An 18,648-nucleotide genomic window follows, 5' to 3' on the forward strand; every position below is an offset into this window, starting at 1 on the left:
AACATCATCCGACAAGTCACAACGCGGACGAAAGTGTACGTCGACTGATCGTGGCTGACACTCATTGATGAGGATTACGACGAAATATAAGAGGGCGACAGCTGTAAACGTAACGGCAGAACTGAATATCGAACTCGCGAACTCTGTCAGCACCAAAACAACCTGAAGGGAAAATAATAAAGGAGTGACAAAGTCAAGTACGAGGCTAGCGACTATTCCAGTAAATATGCGTCAATCTGTAGCTGAGCTGGCTAGGTCGCATAAGAAGACATACAGCAGGTGAAGAATGATCAATAAAGTCAGTATGACTTTTTATGCGACCTCTCCAGCTTAACTGCAGATCTACACGTATTAACCTGAAGGGAGCTCCATAAGCACAGGTTCAAATGGCTCTGAGCACTATGGGACTAAACATCTCAGGTCATCAGTCCCCTAGAACTTAGAACTACTTAAACCTAACTAACCTATGGACATCACACACATCCATGCCCGAGGCAGGATTCGAACCTGCGTCCGTAGCGGTCGCGTGGTTCCAGACGGAAGCGCCTAGAACCGCTCGCATAAGCACAGAAAAAAGAAGTGCCGACGCCATAAAAGTTGGACTATGGAGCAATTGAAGACTGTCACTTGGTTGGATGAATATTGTTTCACACTTTTTCAAATTTCTGGCCCAGTTTACGTCCCAAGAGTGAAGCATGGCGGGAGGTCGGCGATGATTTGGGCGGCCATATCGTGCAATTCCCTGCGCAACATGATTAGTCTGTAAAGTCACATTACTGCCATCGATTATGTGACCATTTTGATAATCAGGTCCATCACCTGGTACAATGTTTGTTCCCCAGTGGTGATGCTGTGTTTCAAGAGGACAGGCGCCGGCCGCGGTGGTCTCGCGGTTCTCGGCGCGCAGTCCGGAACCGTGCGACTGCTACGGTCGCAGGTTCGAATCCTGCCAAGGGCATGGATGTGTGTGATGTCCTTAGGTTAGTTAGGTTTAAGTAGTTCTAAGTTCTAGGGGACTGATAACCACAGCAGTTGAGTCCCATAGTGCTCAGAGCCATTTGAACCATTTTTGAAGAGGACAGGCACCTGTTCACACTGCTCTCACCGTCCAGGGTTGGTTTTGTGAGAACAGTGATTAATTATCGCATCTCCCGTGGCCACCAGAGTCAGACTTTGTGATCAACTTTGGAGAGAAGGGTGTATGATTGCTGTCCAGACTGTAGCGCCTAGAACCGCTCGGCCACCTCAATCGTTGTTATCTCTAGGTGCCACTTTTTACAGAGAACACATGGTTATAATTAAAATGTAGCTACTCACAGAGGTCCGTGTTGGCTGTAGTTACTGTATGCCAGAGAAACTTAGTAGATATTCTAATGTGTTAATGCGCAATCGATTTAGGCTGGAAACAAATTACTTCCTATTTTGGCCACCAGGTGCAAATCTGCCGCTGTGACAGCAAGAAAGACGTATAGAAATGTTTCTGTATGTAGTGCAGATTAGGAACAGGATGTGGACTGAAAAAGTCAAACAAGTGAGAAAGGCAAAATGTTGATTCTATTATTAACTACCAATACGAGCACAGGACAGGTCGATGAGATGCTGTACAACGCCAGACTTGCACCTGGTGGCCAAGATAGGAACTAAACTTTTTTCCTACGTAAATCAGTTCCACGTTAAGGCATTGGCATATCTGCCATAGAATAATTACAGCCCACACTGGACCTGTATGAGTGGCTGCACTTTAATTATAACTACCCATTAGAACTGTTTAATATTTCCTTGAGCACCATACAGGACATTTATTTATCCAGTCTGAGACGACTGGAAGTTGTTTTGAATCCCAGCTGTTTTCTTATACTGTATTAGGGATGGTAATGTGTTATGTTTGTGGCGGTCCCATATTTTTGTTCACAGCCCGCTCAGGAGCTATATGAACAAATAGTAGCAGTTCCAACGTTAAAAACCACATGCCCCTCCATACTGGATCCAATGACGTTCATTGGCAGAAGATGACACAGCTGTCGGTCGGCTCATCCAGGTTCACGATTCGGTACTTTATCTTATCTTTGTCTGTATGTGCTATAGTTTTCATCATGTCCTTTTACTCTATCCTCAAAATGACCACCATAACACTGTGGTGCAATGTAAAGTCTTTCATCTGGGGAAGAATACATGAATGGAAGTATATAGGGTGCGAAATTTAGTACTCAGCGCTGACACCTCTGGCAACAACAATGGCTCTAACCCAACCAGGTATTGAGTGGAACTGAGCTTTGATGACAGATGTGGGTACTTCATTCAATGCTGCTTCAGATCTGTGACAAAATGCATCAGATGGCGAGGGATGCTGAGCCAGTCTGTAGGGATCCTATGACCAGATGTTTTCAATGCGTCAGATCTGAAGACCGTGTTGCCCAGGGCAATAGTCAAACACGCTGTGTATCAAGATTGGGCAGGACAGCGGGGGCAACTCACTTTTCAAAGGAACCATCCCGGGATTTGCCTTAAGCGACTTAGGGAAATCACAAGGATAACCAGATAGGAACTGGAGCCCTAGCTTTCTAAAGGTTTGGTAGTCCCACAATTCAAACTCTGCATCTTTTCTGTAATTCTTTGCCGCACTGCGAAGATATTCATTAACTTCCGCCGGATTACAAGGAAAGTGCAGACCCTGCAGACCACAGATTTCGAGGAGCTTAGGCACATTAAGTCGAGAGCCACTCAAAAGCATATCCTGTGCAAGGGTTTAGGTCACTAATATTCTGTTTACGATAAATTTAGATAAAAGTCATAATGTAGTATCCGTCTCAGACTAGGTGGTATAGTTAGCACACAAGGTGTACGGAGAAATATAAGAACTTGTGATTTCGATTCATTGCAGGTGTTATTGAGATGGAAATGTTTGGCTTACTTAGGAGTGGACAGGTGATACAGTGGGGCGTTCAGATTACAGTCAATCTCTATGCAAATGGAAGGGACCCCATGTTCTGCCTTTTTTTTTAATAAAAAAAAAGCAACGGAATGAACGTGTCACACAGTTAATATATTGTGATTTTAGTTAGAATTTTAAATTAAATAAATACTATTGTTATTTTAAGAGTCCGTTTTTACGTTCTGCGAACAATTTTCCACAAACGTTTTAAAAATATCATCAAATATGTTTGTAAAATTATCGTTTTAATTCCGAAGTGTCTTTAATAAATCTCTGTCAGCGTATTCTGTGTGTGTGTGTGTGTGTGTGTGTGTGTGTGTGTTTGTACCAACAGCCAATATGATAATGAACAAGCAGTAGGTAAAAATGATATCGATTGTGTTAAAAGAGCAATTCGTAACTCCCACTAGTTGAACCGGCAGTTTTTCTGCAGAACTGATGCTTAGGGCCTTTATCAGATTTCCTGTACCCGAAACAGTTGGCGATAGCCAAACGGAAGAGGACATCTCCTCTTAGCGATAGAGCAATTTCCTACGAAACATCTCGCTCTACAGTCACACCCGTCTCCGTCTCGAGGTGCACAACTACGGTGCAGTGACGTGAAATCCAGGGGTAATTGGCTCTGATACTGCTGGTGGAATATATCTGGCCAGAAAGAGGGGAACAGGTGACGGCATTTGATTCCCAATCATCATCTCCTCATTGTGGATGGATCATATGACACTGATGACGTAATCCACCTGTCAACAGACAATGTTATGGTCTACAGATCCCTTGACGTAATTCGAAAATACTGCGTCCCACAAGCGATTTCACACAATCGTTTACTTACATGACAATCATTCTTAATAATACGAACACGGAGTGTTGCTGTGTAGCAAAACATTGTTTTTTCTTCTCGACATAATTTAAAACTTTAGTTTATCCTCTTGGCTATAGTGATGTATTTACCGGCACTTAATCCATATCCGAGTGGAGTGGGCAGAGCATGCTGTAGGAACCAGCATAGCATCCGCTTAACAGAGACAGGAAAACAGCCTAAAACGGAACCATGCTGGCTCGATTTTCTCAGGAGGGTGGGATCAAAACGGGTCATACTTCCCTGACTGTACAGTACAAGATCTATCCAATTTCGAGGACATCATCACACCATGAAATGTGCATAAGTAATGCTTATCAATGACACCCTAAAAAGTCTATTGTGGTAAGTATATAAATTCCTTGCTATACTAAGGCCGACCTATTCTCCATAATTTATTTTTTACGTAAAACACAGTCTGTTTCAGTTTTTGTTTTACACAAACTTCCCAAGCGCATTTTCTAATTATTTTCTTGTGGCACTATGTGTTGGAAACAAAGATTTCTGATAACACAACCAAGGTTCCCACTGATGAATGTTATAACGTTACTTAATTCTGGTCTTTCCTTGCATACAGATCAACTTTGGGTAATTTTTTTTGTAATGAGGCACCCTCCAAGGATATTGGGAACATACAAACATGTTTTGGAGTGTACAGTTCTGAAATGTTTTTATCCACATCAGCTATTTCTTCTTTAACATAGCCCCACCCAAAGCTACGTGTGCCTGGTTTGAACCACTTCATGTACGGAAAGAAAGGTTTGAATGTCAAGTTACTGGGCTCAGTAGAGACAGAGACCATTATCGATCGGTAACATGTGGGTAAAGGAGAAACCACGGAAAACTACCGAGCCAGGTGGAGCAGTGGTTAGAGCACTGAATTCGAATTCATAAGAAACAGCATTCTAATCCCCATCCTGTCGCCTCGATTAAGGTTGTCCCTATTTTTCTTATTCAGACAGATATCTATGATGATCCTCAAACAAGGTCACGGCGGATAAGGCCTGCTCTAGTCACGTACATTCCTAGCTTCTACTCCATCTATAATGGCATAATTGCTAACAGTGCATTAAATTCCATAGTTTCTTTGTTCCTTATGCAAGACCTAAGTTAATATGGACGTTTTGGGAATTGAACTTAGCGCTCCATATGGTGTACTAAATGGGCCACCATAGCAGTCGCCTGAGGAAACTCAGAAAAAAAATTCTGAATAGGCGCGACTGTTTGAAGCTGTTTTCTGGATCGCGTTTTTTTTCCTTCTTTGGAGAGGAGAAAAACACACTAAAATGATATATTCCTTTTTTCACTCTCCCTCTACTAAACATGACATTGTGTACTTCAGCAAATATTTAGTGGATACGGCATGAGTATTAACTAACATACGCGTTGACTCAATGATGAGAATTATACTTCTCTGGACCAGGATGTAACCTAAGGAACGCTAGATCTAACAAAGTCAAACCGATACGATACATCAAATCTACGTTCTTTTATCTACAATTAGGCTGCTAGAAGCTTGATTGTCATTCGATTCACCATGTGATGATTATGTGGTAGGTACGGTACTATAATAAAGTATTTCACCTCTAAATGCTAACCCATTCTCGCGATAAACATTGAATTCAGAGGACACGCGAAATAACTGCAAGGCAATTGGTTAATTAGGAGGGGGAGGGGACCAAATAGTGAGGTCATCAGTCCCGTCGGGTTAGGGAACGAGGGGGAAGGAAATCAGCCAAGCCCTTTCAAAATAATCATACCTGTCATTTGCCAGAAGCGATTTCGAGAAATCATGGAAAACCCAAATCAGGATGGCTGGACGCTTGTTTGAGCTGTCGTCCTCCCGAATGCGATTCCAGTGTGCTAACATTGCGCCACTTCGCTCGGTAGCAGGGCAGTTCCTACCCTTAAGCAAGACTAGGCGGCCGCCTAGGGCGACAAAATTTTAAGGGCGGCAAAGGCTGGAAAAAATAATTTCAAATCAATGGAACTGAGGATAATTGAGGACTGCATCCAGAAAATAAGAGCGTCTAGTCATCTTCGTTTAATTATTAAAAGTATAATAGGAAAATTGAATTGTTGCGCCGATGGATTTTGGTGTTGGTGTTGGAGGGGGTATCGGGAAGACCGATGGTAGAATAAAAGAGGGGGCGTCGTTTCTCATTTCTCACCTAGGGCGGCAAAGCACCTAGCACCGACCCTGATTGTCGAGTAAGGGGAGAATCGTACTCCTAATTCGATAGAAAACGGAAATACAGTATTTTCTATAATCTACAGGATGTATTAGTACGACAGTGTACCTCACTTCGTTAAATAATTAACAAAGACATTTGAATGCTGAGATCTTTTAATTTTTGTCTGCTGTCGCAACTTTGGACAGAACCAAAGAGTTATTGATTAAACCTACTTACCCTAGGGGTGTTATCAAACAATTACGCAAATATCGATAGCTTGACGCATATATAGGATACCTGAGAGATTCTACAACAAAATTCTGATTAAAATATTTTAATAATCGGAATTACCAATACATTTTTAGAACCGGAACATAGTTGCAATTACCTTTAATGTTCCGTACAACAATTCATCATTATGTGCTCTGACAACAGAATTAGTAGAAAACATTATTAGCATTGCATTCACGCAACTAACAAGCATCATAGGACAACAACAGAGGCTTAACATTTCTTTAATGATGTGACTTACCGTCATTTCCAGTTTCATCATCGCCTAAACAGCTGTTCCAACAAGACAGAAAGCCCGCAAGACCTTACACACGCAGCAATTCACTGTTCGACAGCGACAACAAATGTGGAACTCGCGACGCATGTACACATCCCGCATCCCGTAACTCATCGGTTTCCGCAGTCACCAATAGTGGCGCTGTCGGCAAGAACGCGATCGATAGTTCTACTGAGCGCCCAGAGATGACACTACATGCAAGGAACCTTCACAATCCATCTCATTTGTAAAGGCGTGAGTAGAATGATGGCGGCTAATATGCAGAAAGTTCCACATCCTCTCCTGTACACGGTGCTGTTAAGTAATAGGTTTATACAATTCTTTTGTTCTGCTTTTGGTCATTGGTATGCTGTAATGAGAGCGGTTACCCAGGGCACTCTTCAGAACCGGTTCGCAAACGGAACATTTAGCGGTCCCCACGAAATTAGTTATTTTTCACTGGCTTCTTTGTTAATATAATTCTATACTATGTTCATCATAAAAATAAACCTGATGTAAACATTATACCATGTTTTTTCCGCGTTTGTTGGAATCTCACTGGGTTGCTTTTCAGGTAGACTGGAAGCAACATGTCTTGAGTACCATCAAATGCAATAAATAGTAAGGATACGTTTTATGCTGTGTGTTACGCGCACATCGACTCCACTATCTTACGGGATAACAGTTTTACCGGCGCATTTAACTTCGCCAGCATTCGATAGTCATCTGGTGCAACTAATCTACAATGACGTGAACTGTTGCAGTTGAGATGTAAACGAGACGAAGAATGAAGCACTACAGCTTCGAATATCATTTAATTTTTAAACACAATGGAATAATATACAGCAAACCGTCAGCAGTAAGTTTCTTAGGGGACCGCTTGGAAAACATAACATGCTCTCGCTCTTAACGAACTACCGTTCGTAACTAACCACAGCATTGTAAATAGAAATGAGAGCGATGAAAATGCCTAAATTAAACGCAGGGTAATTTTTCTGTATGAGCTATGTCTGACGTAAAAGCGTATTGCAGGGATTTCACTGCATAGGTAAATACTGAAGACAATGGAGGTTATTAGTCAGTCCGGTGATGTGTGAACTCCTTCCATATCCGAAGCTGAGAAATCCATTTCAGTACTGGAACTGTCTCCGCCACATTGAGAACGAGTCGATCAGTAACAGAATCCACGAAGCTAACCAAGCGCCATATTTTCTCCACTTCTTTCATGGCCTGCCGTTGTGTGTCCCGCTAGGGTTCGGCAGTGATGTGTGACGTTGCTTCGGCGTTAAGTTCCAGTATTGTGTCTGGCAGCTTAAATGTGTTATTTCCGTCGATAAATCCCTCAACTTGGCTCCATATCAGTTCGTTTCACACGTCAATTGTACGCTGGCAAATGTAAAATTGTAACATTCGTATGGTGTCCTCAACGTTGTGAAAATAATTGTTTTCCATGTTTCTGCAACGTTTATTACGCTGGCTCGCGTGAGACCACATCTAAGGTATAAAACAGAAAACATAGTCCAAATGAGGAGCATTTTTGTCTCAACATTTAATTTGTTATGTTTCCTTGATTTAAACAACCTTTATTAAAAACCTTTTATAAAATATCGATAATTAAGAATTCATACCTGCAATTAAAACTGGAATTTTGCGTGCAATATGTAATTAGAAACAAGGACATACACGCTAATTATGGCCTAAATTTGACGAATTTTACGTTTGAAAGGTGAACGTGCTCCAGACTGAACGAAAAAACAACAAACATCAAAGTGAGATTTGAATCACCGATCCACGGAATGTACTAGGACTATTGATATTTCTAAAACTATCGGGAGTACGATGTATCGATATTTAATGTAGTATCACTATCGGCACTCGACATGTCCATAAAAATATCGATATTCGAAGGAAAAAATATATGCATATCGCCTGTAAATGTATAGGCTGCACGTTGTAAATATATTGCCTATTTTAAAGTTTTATATTTAAGTATTGATTTATTATTAGATATTCTGCACATCAACAATCTATAGCGTGCTATCCATCTTACAAGGGAACCTCCCCATCGCACCCCCCTCAGATTTAGTTGTAAGTTGGCGCAGTGGATAGGCCTTGAAAAACTGAACACAGATCAGTCGAGAAAACGGAAGAAGTTGTGTGGAACTATGAAAAAAATAAGCAAAATATACAAACTGAGTAGTCCATGTGCAAGATAGGCAACAGCAAGGATAATAAGAGTTCAGGAACGCCGTGGTCTCGTGGTTAGCGTGAGCAGCTGCGGAACGAGAGGTCCTTGGTTTAAGTCTTCCCTCGAGTGAAAAGTTTAATTTTTTATTTTCAGACAATTATTATCCGTCCGTCCGATGCGAGGTAACTGCGCCGTAGTATGGGGACGCTACACCTAAACAAACATCGAAACACACGACGTCAGTCGACTACAGCGCACGGAAGAGAGAGTATTCCTGCTAACAAGGCTCCCTGGCTGGCAGTTGACTGTTCGCTACTTTGGACGAGAGTGCATTAAATGCGTGAGATGTATTCTGTGGGCAATATGAATCCATCAAATATAGCCCGCGACTTCAATAACAAGGTCAATGAATATTTTCCGAACTGTAAGGAATCGGAAAGTTCCTTAAGGGATCAAACGGTTGTCAAACATTTGTATGATTATTTCCTACATTTGTTGATAAACAGTACGTGTGGTGATGATTGTCTGAAAATAAAAAAATTAAACTAGTCACCCAAGGGAATACTTCACGGGCCTCTCGTACCGCAGCTGCTCACGCTAACCATGGGACCACGGCACTCCTTAGGCTTAGTTCATAATATCCTTGATGTTGCCTATCTTGCACATGGACTACTCAGTTTGTATATTTTGCTGATTTTTTCATAGTTCCACACAACTTCTTCCTGTTTTCTCGATTGATCTGTGTTCAGTTTTTCAAGGCCTATCCACTGTGCCAACTTATAACTATATCTGAGGGGGGTGCGATGGGGGGTTCCCTTGTTAGAGCAAGAACTGAAAGAAAAACACTCAATCTGAAGATTTGTAAGTTAATAATGGGGCTTTGAGCAGACGAAAAGCTTGTATACAATACTGATCTTGGTTGACTGTTGCGTTGTTAATTCACAACTATGTACCTGGTGCACTGTCATGTAATATCTCTTCCAGTTAGCCTCTGATATCTTATTTTCCTAATTTATCGTTGGCTAAATGTCGAAACAAACCTTTTTTCACGCTGATGTAGAGAAATTGCGTACTGACGCTAAACGTTGCAGTTTCTGTTCGTAGCGCCCAGCGCCAATTACGTCAATATTTCTACTCACACATCACAACCCGCCGCAAAGACAAATCTTGTCATTTACCTTTTTGTTCAAGCTGAAAAAATAGTACAACTGCTTCACACATTGAAAGTAAAATTATGTTCTACTACAATTTCAAAAGAGCAGTTTCAAATATTTACCAAATTTGCGAAAAAGCTATAATATAAAATAAAAATATCGGCACCTGATATTGCCATTTTGATATCGATATATTTGGTAGCAGAATAAGGGCGACTTATGTCGATATTTTCTGTGGTTGTGGGTTACGTGTACATCCACTCAGCGATAATACAGGTCAACAGCTTAAACGGCGCATGTAAGTTGGACAGCCACTTGGTCCAGCTAACCTGCAGTGTTGCGAACAGTTGCAGTAAGGACGTAAAAAGGGACGAGCACAGAACAATATAGCTTTGAATGTCATTCAATTTTTAAACTGAACGAAATAATGGTAAAATTCGGGCGATATGCTTATTTGGCGATCGGATGGAAAACATAACATGCTCTCGATCTTAGCTAACATAGTATTGTAAATGGCTCTGAGCACTATGGGACTTAACATCTGTGGTCATCAGTCCCCTAGAACTTAGAACTACTTAAACCTAACTAACCTAAAGACATCACAAACATCCATGCCCTAGGCAGGATTCGAACCTGCGACCGTAGCAGTCGCGCGGTTCCGGACTGAGCGCCTAGAACCGCTAGACCACCGCGGCCGGCCTAGTATTGTAAATAAAAACAAAAGTGATGAAAATTCCTGATTTTAACATGGGGATTTTTTTTTTTTTTTTTTTTTTTTTTTTGCATGAGGTATGTGTGGCGTAGAAGCGCACTAATGGGATTTCACCATGTAGTTAAATATTGAAGCCACAGAAGGTATTATAGTCAGTCGTCTGGTAATCTCTGAACTCCTTCCATATCGGGCTCCGAGGAATACATGTCAGTACTGCTACGTTGATAACGAGGTGATCAGCAACAGAATCCCAAACTATCAAAAAGTCCATCGCGACAAAACCCTTAACTTGGCTTCAGATCAATTCTGTTGGGATCAGATTGCAATATTAAGGTGACAACTGTAAAAGTGCAGCACTTTTAAGAGTGCTCGGTGCCGTGAAAATTGTTTCCCATATTTCTGAGACGCTTATCATTCTGGCTCTTGTGAGGCAACATCTGTCCTACAAGACTATTGGCGTATTCAAACAAACAGTATTTCACTTTTTATTTTTCTCCAAAAAATTTAATTGTGTAATGTTTTCTTAACTTTAACAATCTTTTATAAACTATAAATGATTAGAAATGCGTATTTCACATGCGATATGTAATTAGAAACTAGAGGACGTGCATTTCTCATGAAGAAAAAATGATGATTAAGTATGAGTTGACTAACATATCTTTGATGAATTTCATATTTAAATGATGTAGGTATTCAAACGGAACAAAAAAGAATTGTAAACCACAAGGGATTTTGAGGTGCCGACCGTCAGCACCACCATCTTTCATTTTTTTTTTTTTTATAGTAGTTTAAAATGATTCAGGAAGCAGCTTTCAGGTAACATGGAAAGAGGGCTGCCAGGCAATGACGCTACCGATTACACCACGCAGATAATTTTGGTAAACTGCCTTACATTTAGAACACAGTGTTCCGTGATAAACATCATAGCTGATTTTTCTCTGTAATCTTGTGAAAAACATTAAGAACAACTTGTTTCAAGCCATTAATGGTGTTCCGCGCGCGTTTCACTATGGAGCAGGAGGCAGTGTCATCCATTTTCACGGTACTTCTGTCAGCGTGACAGTCAGAGCACAAGTAGCGCACAGAGAGACTGTGACTGTTCACAAGTTTTGAAATGAAAATTACGTAGCTAAAGTACGATTAGGAAAAACTTTGACGGCTGTTAATACATCAGAATGCCTTTCATTTACAGTGACACAGTAATGTTGGTTGTTTTTGGGGAAGGAGACCAGACAGCGAGGTCATCGGTCTCATCGGATTAGGGAAGGAAGTCGGCCGTGCCCTTTGAAAGGAACCATCCCGGTATATGCCTGGAGCGATTTAGGGAAATCACGGAAAACCTAAATCAGGATGGCCGGACGCGGGATTGAACCGTCGTCCTCCCGAATGCGAGTCCAGTGGGACACAGTAATAAGAAAACTAATACGCAAGTTGAACCTACTTTTAAGAGCGGCACAACACTAGTGTACGAGTGCTATGGCTACTGACCAACCATCACATTTGTGTTTGTTTACATTTGGTTTATTCTTATGATGAACGAAGTACAGCAGCGTGACAGTCAAAACACAACAGTACAGAGACTGCGACTGTACTCGATTTTTGAAATAAATACTACAAAGCAATAGCATAAGTGAGAGAAACTTTTTGACTACTTTATTACTAATTAAAGCCTAGTTTCCACGACGACACTAGGTTGCAGGCGACTGCGCTACCGGGCACTGCTCACGCGCGCCACGCGTTTGCGCAACTCGTTGGTGAAACTAAATACTTTCGGCGTGTTTCAACTTTGGCGACACTAGTTGCATGAGTTTTGAGGTTATGTGTGTTCGTAGAGTGTAGACAAACTGAAATACGAAGTGGAGAACGGAGAATAATGTTCGCTTTTTGGATATCTATGCTTTGCATAGGTGTTTGCAGGATTTCAGTGATGCTGATTACAAAAATAAGCAACATATTGGTGCCGCTGAGACCATCATGTGCGATCATAATACAGATGGTTTGACAATATCTGACCTGCAGGGCAAAATTTATTGAGTTAGGAGCACATACACAACTGAATTAAGAAAAATACAAGCAAGTGTAATTCTAGCTGTGGCAATACTCTCGTCTTCAAGACCGTTAGAGTTGGCCAACTCTTTGATAAGGAATATTGTTGACAGGAGTGAAGGCTAAACAAAGTCAAGAAGCTGCATTCTTTATTCAATATTCATCTTTTTAAAACGTCGCTGCAGTACTCCCCATTCACATATGCTAGAATTTCGAAATATTGCCACTGTACAGGTCTATCTTCAAGAGAGTAGTTTGCAAACCATTCTCTTCTTAATGCGGCCTGCTTCGAACAATTATTGTTGCTAATGTTAATAATTATTACTGTTAATGTTAATAATTATTGGTATTAACGAAATAGCGTCATCACCAACTAAAACCGTATCTTATAGCATGCCGAGTGTTCTCGATTGCAATGCACGCAATATGATATGTAATTTCAGTTCTGGGGACAGCACTTCATGCATTTCAGTACCTTTATTCCTTATCGCATAATTAACTCTATTTAGAAGAAACTTGAACAGTTCTGGTGACATTCTAAGATAATTAAAAGAACTTCTTGGATCTTCCCTTGCCGCGCGGGATTAGCCGAGCGGTCTCAGGCGCTGCAGTCATGGGCTGTGCGGCTGGTCCCGGCGGAGGTTCGAGTCCTCCCTCGGGCATGGGTGTGTGTGTTCGTCCTTAGGATAATTTAGGTTAAGTGGTGTGTAAGCTTAGGGACTGATGACCTTAGCAGTTAAGTGCCATAAGATTTCACACACATTTGAACAGTTTTTTGATCTTCCGTTATAAATTATTTCAGCAAGTGTGCTGAGCAACCGAGCTGACGTCTTTTCTTCATCCAGTCACGATCGAAACACATTTCTTATTTTTTTTTTCCTTATGCAGCAATTCTACGCAACAAGCTTTAACTCCATTACAACTCGTGAGAAGTGCAGCTGCCAAAACTTTCATTTTATGCACGACTCAGGGACCCTCAAAACGACGAAACTGAAGTGTATACTGGTGTCACCGAGTCTACAGTTATATATGAAATCACTTGCGTGCAACTCATTCCACGCAACGAGTGGCGCAACCCAATGTCGTCGTGTAAATTAGGCTTAATGGTAATTGTATTATCTTAAAGTTTCATTTACCATTACGTAGTAATAAAGTATCTAATATATAAGTAGGACATACTTCCAAGAGCGTAACAACACCAGTGTACGTGTGCTACAGCTCTTGACCAATCATCACTTTTGTATTTGTTTACAGCAGGTTTATTCTTATATGAACAAACTATAGTGACAGTGGACATGGGTTGTGTTTGTTTTTAAGAAAGTACCACGTAGACATTACTCTCTAACAAAAACAAGTTTCTAACTGTTATTCCAGTATTAAACATTAAAAGAAGAAACAATTCGTTTCCATTTAAGGTCATTACTGAGATCTTTAAAAGCTTTTATTGAAAGCAGAAAGGACAAGACACGTTGTATTGTCCTAGCTTCAACGAAATGTGCTATCTATTAAATATGGGGCACATGCATGATGGGGCATAGGCTCATTTTTCTGCTGATGCAAGACACCTGTGGACTAAGATGAACAGGGCGAGCACAGCCTGTATATTGGCCTCTAAGATCATGTGACGTCAAATCTCTCTAAATTTTGTCTGGAGCAGTGGCGGATACAGTCATCAGGGGTACAGAGTGGGCCTTCGGCTCCAAAGGCTCATATCGATAATGTTTTGTTGAATGGTTTGCACGCTGATACTTGTTGTTGGCCCAACATTGAAATCTGCAGCAGTCTGCGGAAGGATTGCACGTCTGTCACGTTGAACGATTCTCTTCAGTCTTTGTTGGTCCCGTTCTCGCGGAATCTTTTTCCGGCCGCAGCGATGTCGGAGATTTGATGTTTTACCGGATTCCTGATACGGTGCACTCGTGAAATGGTTGCACGGCAATATCGCCACTTCATCGCTGCCTCGGAGATGCTTGGTCCCGTCGCTCGTGCACCAACTACACTCCTGGAAATTGAAATAAGAACACCGTGAATTCATTGTCCCAGGAAGGGGAAACTTTATTGACACATTCCTGGGGTCAGATACATCACATGATCACACTGACAGAACCACAGGCACATAGACACAGGCAACAGAGCATGCACAATGTCGGCACTAGTACAGTGTATATCCACCTTTCGCAGCAATGCAGGCTGCTATTCTCCCATGGAGACGATCGTAGAGATGCTGGATGTAGTCCTGTGGAACGGCTTGCCATGCCATTTCCACCTGGCGCCTCAGTTGGACCAGCGTTCGTGCTGGACGTGCAGACCGCGTGAGACGACGCTTCATCCAGTCCCAAACATGCTCAATGGGGGACAGATCCGGAGATCTTGCTGGCCAGGGTAGTTGACTTACACCTTCTAGAGCACGTTGGGTGGCACGGGATACATGCGGACGTGCATTGTCCTGTTGGAACAGCAAGTTCCCTTGCCGGTCTAGGAATGGTAGAACGATGGGTTCGATGACGGTTTGGATGTACCGTGCACTATTCAGTGTCCCCTCGACGATCACCAGTGGTGTACGGCCAGTGTAGGAGATCGCTCCCCACACCATGATGCCGGGTGTTGGCCCTGTGTGCCTCGGTCGTATGCAGTCCTGATTGTGGCGCTCACCTGCACGGCGCCAAACACGCATACGACCATCATTGGCACCAAGGCAGAAGCGACTCTCATCGCTGAAGACGACACGTCTCCATTCGTCCCTCCATTCACGCCTGTCGCGACACCACTGGAGGCGGGCTGCACGATGTTGGGGCGTGAGCGGAAGACGGCCTAACGGTGTGCGGGACCGTAGCCCAGCTTCATGGAGACGGTTGCGAATGGTTCTCGCCGATACCCCAGGAGCAACAGAGTCCCTAATTTGCTGGGAAGTGGCGGAGCGGTCCCCTACGGCACTGCGTAGGATCCTACGGTCTTGGCGTGCATCCGTGCGTCGCTGCGGTCCGGTCCCAGGTCGACGGGCACGTGCACCTTCCGCCGACCACTGGCGACAACATCGATGTACTGTGGAGACCTCACGCCCCACGTGTTGAGCAATTCGGCGGTACGTCCACCCAGCCTCCCGCATGCCCACTATACGCCCTCGCTCAAAGTCCGTCAACTGCACATACGGTTCACGTCCACGCTGTCGCGGCATGCTACCAGTGTTAAAGACGGCGATGGAGCTCCGTATGCCACGGCAAACTGGCTGACACTGACGGCGGCGGTGCACAAATGCTGCGCAGCTAGCGCCATTCGACGGCCAACACCGCGGTTCCTGGTGTGTCAGCTGTGCCGTGCGTGTGATCATTGCTTGTACAGCCCTCTCGCAGTGTCCGGAGCACGTATGGTGGGTCTGACACACCGGTGTCAATGTGTTCTTTTTTCCATTTCCAGGAGTGTATAACACCACGTTCAAACTCACATAAATCTTGGTAATCTTCCATTGTAGCAGCAATCTAACAACTGCGCCAGACAGTTGTCTTACACTATGTGATCAAAAGTATCCGGACACTCCCAAAAAACACGTTTTTCATATTAGGTTTATTGTGCTGCCACCTACGGCCAGGTACTCCATATCAGCGACCTCAGTCGTCATTAGACATCGTGAGAGAGCAGAATGGGGCGCTCAGAGGAACTGACGGACTTAGAACGTGGTCAGGTGATTGGGTGTCACTTGTATGTATGCGAGATTTCCAGACTCCTAAACATTCCTACGTCCACTGTTTCCTATGTGATAGTGAAGTGCAAACATGAAGGGACACGTACAGCACAAGAGCGGACAGGCAGACCTCGTCTGTTGACTGAGAGAGACCGCCGACAGTTGAAGAGGGTCGTAATGTGTAATAGGCAGACATCTATCCAGATCATCACACTGGAATTCCACACTGCATCAGGATCCGCTTCAAGTACTATGACAGTTAGGTGGGAGGTGAGAAAACTTAGATTTCATGGTCGAGCGGCTGCTCATAAGCCACACGTCACGCCGGTAAATGGCAAACGACGCCTCGCTTGGTGTAAGGATCGAAAACATTGGACGACTGAACAGTGGAAAAACGTTGTGCGAAATGACGAATCACGGTACACACTGTGGCGATCCGTGGCAGAGTGAGGGGTATGGTGAATGCCCGGTGAACGTCATCTGCCAGCGTGTGTAGTGCCAACAGTAAAATTCGGAGGCGGTGATGTTATGGTGTGGTCGTGTTTTTCAGGGAGGAGGCTTGTACCCCTCATTATTTTGCGTGTCAGTGTCAAAGCACAGGCCTGCATTGATGTTTTAATCACCTTCTTGCTTCCCACTGTTGTAGAGCAATTCGGGGATGTTTTAAGCACCTTCTTGCTTCCCACTGTTGTAGAGCGATTCGGGGATGGCGACTGCATCTTTCAACACGATCGAGAACCTGTTCACAATGCACAGGCTGTGGCGGAGTGTTTACACGACAATAACATCCCTGTAATGGAATGGTCTGCACAGAGTCCTGATCTGAATCCTATACAGGGTGTTACAAAAAGGTACGGCCAAACTTTCGGGAAACATTCCTCACACACAAATAAAGAAAAGATGTTATGTGGACATGTGTCCGGAAACGCTTAATTTCCATGTTAGAGCTGATTTTAGTTTCGTCAGTATGTACTGTACTTCCTCGATTCACCGCCAGTTGGCCCAATTGAAGGAACGTAATGTTGACTTCGGTGCTTGTGTTGACATGCGACTCATTGCTCTACAGTACTAGCATCAAGCACATCAGTACGTAGCATCAACAGATTAGTGTTCATCACGAACGTGGTTTTGCAGTCAGTGCAATGTTTACAAATGCGGAGTTGGCAGATGTCCATTTGATGTATGGATTAGCACGGGGCAATAGCCGTGGCGCGGTACGTTTGTATCGAGACAGATTTCCAGAACGAAGGTGTCCCGACAGGAAGACGTTCGAAGCAATTGATCGGCGTCTTAGAGAGCACGGAACATTCCAGCCTATGACTCGCGACTGGGGAAGACCTAGATCGACGAGGACACCTGCAATGGACGAGGCAATTCTTCGTGCAGTTGACGATAACCCTTATGTCAGAGTCAGAGAAGTTGCTGCTGTACAAGGTAACGTTGACCACGTCACTGTATGGAGAGTGCTACGGGAGAACCAGTTGTCTCCGTACCATGTACAGCGTGTGCAGGTACTATCAGCAGCTGATTGGCCTCCACGGGTACACTTCTGCGAATGGTTCATCCAGCAATGTGTCAATCCTCATTTCAGTGCAAATGTTCTCTTTACGGATGAGGCTTCATACAACGTGATCAAATTGTAAATTTTCACAATCGGCATGTGTGGGCTGACGAGAATCCAAACGCAATTGTGCAATCACGTCATCAACATAGATTTTCTGCGAACGATTGGTCAGGCATTGTTGGTGATGTTCTTCCACCCACGCTCAGTGGAGCACGTTATCATGGTTTCATACGGGATACTCTACCTGTGCTGCTAGAACATGTGCCTTTACAAGTACGACACAACATGTGGTTCATGCACGATGGAGCTCCTGCACATTTCAGTCGAAGTGTTCGTACGCTTCTCAACAACAGATTCGGTGACCGATGGATTGTTAGAGGCGGATCAATTCCATGGCCTCCACGCTCTCCTGACCTCAACCCTCTTGATTTTTATTTATGGGGGCTTTTGTGACGGCCTTCGTAGCGACAACACTTCGCTGTAGAAACGGCCTACGAAGTCACCGCCACACTTTTAATAGCGGGCCGACCGGTCCGCTGGAACAGTGAACAGAAAGATGAAAACCCAAACACTCGGATTAAATGAAAGTCGGTACTTATCTTTATTAACGACGATACAGAACACAGTGGTGAACATGGTCTACAGAAATCTGTCTAGTTCGAGTCGGAGCGGCTTGGTCAGCGTCGGCTGACGACAAACAACAACTCTGCTGCGATGAACACACAACTGACTAGCAGGTACACAATTCGGGGGCGAGTATACAACTGAGCGGCGAATCCAGAACTGTCCTAGC

This window comes from Schistocerca nitens, chromosome 2 (genome assembly GCF_023898315.1).
Source record: "Schistocerca nitens isolate TAMUIC-IGC-003100 chromosome 2, iqSchNite1.1, whole genome shotgun sequence".
NCBI classification, from domain to species: Eukaryota; Metazoa; Arthropoda; class Insecta; order Orthoptera; family Acrididae; genus Schistocerca; species Schistocerca nitens.